Genomic DNA, 1,800 nt, shown 5'->3' on the forward strand with positions numbered 1-1,800 from the left:
CTTCCCTTCCCTTCCCTTCCCTTCCCTTCCCTTCCCTTCCCTTCCCTTCCCTTCCCTTCCCTTCCCTTCCCTTCCCTTCCCTTCCCTTCCCTTCCCTTCCCTTCCCTTCCCTTCCCTTCCCTTCCCTTCCCTTCCCTTCCCTTCCCTTCCCTTCCCTTCCCTTCCCTTCCCTTCCCTTCCCTTCCCTTCCCTTCCCTTCCCTTCCCTTCCCTTCTCTTCTCTTCTCTTCTCTCCTCATTTGGGGATGGTATGTGGGGAATTCTGCTACTTTTATTTTTGCATGTAAACCACTAGAGGAATCTTGATGCTGGGCACCCTAGAGATTACACTGGAGGTTTGTAGGCTCCAGACAGGAGCTGGGAAGTCAGGTGATAGAAACAATGATTCAGATCAATCACATGATTACAAAGCTGAGGTCTCCATCAGGGTTCTTGGTGGTCAGGCATGGACATCTAAGGAAGCAGTGACATGGCAGGAGCAAGTACTAGGAAGGCCTTGAACTGCCTGGATGTCATCAGGGACAGAAGATCTAAGCAGCTGGTGGCTCCATGCCAGCTTACACTTCTGCAGAGACTGGTTCACAGAGCTGATCTGGTTCATTTTGAGCAGGAGGCAGTTGCAGGACTACTTGCCCACAGCCTTGGCAATGCACTTAGGGTTTATCACTATGAGGTTATCATGTACCACCTAGATGCCGGCACTAGCACTGAACTTTGGCCAAGCATCCCAGTTTTCCTGGTCAAAGGGGTCTTCAGTGGACACTACTGGGTAGTCCTGGATGAAGGACTTGTACAGGTCAGCCAGATGGTCAGTGTGATGTACCTGCTGGGGCCATCTGGAGACTGGAAGTCCAGGTCATACTTGCCAGACCTATAGAACTCAGAGGAAGCCACATCCATGCTGATGGCAGACTGCTCAATTGCAGTCTTGAGTAGCTCCAGTTCTTCTTTGTTCACCAGGATGTTAGGTGCAAATCTGCCCTTATCACCCACATTGGTGGCAATCCTTCATGTACTTCTCCTTGATAATGTTCTTCATATGATATACCTCTGCTCCAATGTGCATGGTTTCCCAGAAACAGGATCCCCCAAAGGCAGGATTATGAACTCTTGCATGGCTAGCTTTTTACTTGCATGAGAATCACCATTGATCACATTGAAAGCTGGGACTGGCAGGAGGAATTCAGGGTTGCTGGGCAAGTCAGCAATGTAACAGTAAAGGGCATGCCCTTTTCTACGGCACCAGCTTTGCAGACAGCCAGGGACATTCCCAAGGTGGCATTTGCACCAAATTTAGATTTATTCTCCATGCCATCCATCTCCATTATCAGCTGGTCAATCTTCTTGTTCCATAACATTCACTTTCTTGCTAATCAGAGCAGGTGCTCAACAACCTGAGAGACACCCTTCCCCAGGAAGCGATCTTATCATTGTCTCGGAGTTCTAGGGCCTTGTAGGTGCCAGTGGATGTACCACAGGGCACTGCAGGTTGGAAGAGACCTTCTGCTGTGAAAAGATCCACCTCAACAGTGGGATTCCCATGGGAGTCAAATATTTCTCTTGCATGGATGTTGACAATAGTCATGGTGAATTTCTGGCAGTCGGATGGCTGCAAAGGAAGGAAAGAGAGTTCTATAGACACTGAAGAGAGCATTAAGGACAGATGTGAGCACAACCCTGTATGGGACCTTTTCTGAATTTTCAATGTTATGCATTTGAATTTGTCTGTAATTCATGTAAAATTTTCCTGTTTTAGTATCTATTAATTTGTTTTTGTATTTTCTATTTCCACCCTTTCATT

At 47.7% G+C, this 1,800-nt stretch overlaps 1 pseudogene; it reads right to left on the reverse strand.

Moving 5' to 3' along the window:
• Positions 1-438: 438 nt before the first annotated feature.
• LOC110307723 (alpha-enolase pseudogene) lies at positions 439-1,584 on the reverse strand (annotated as a pseudogene).
• Between the last annotated feature and the right edge of the window lie 216 nt (positions 1,585-1,800).

Source organism: Mus caroli, unplaced genomic scaffold, assembly GCF_978045245.1.
Source record: "Mus caroli unplaced genomic scaffold, Mus_caroli_1 scaffold_15, whole genome shotgun sequence".
NCBI classification, from domain to species: Eukaryota; Metazoa; Chordata; class Mammalia; order Rodentia; family Muridae; genus Mus; species Mus caroli.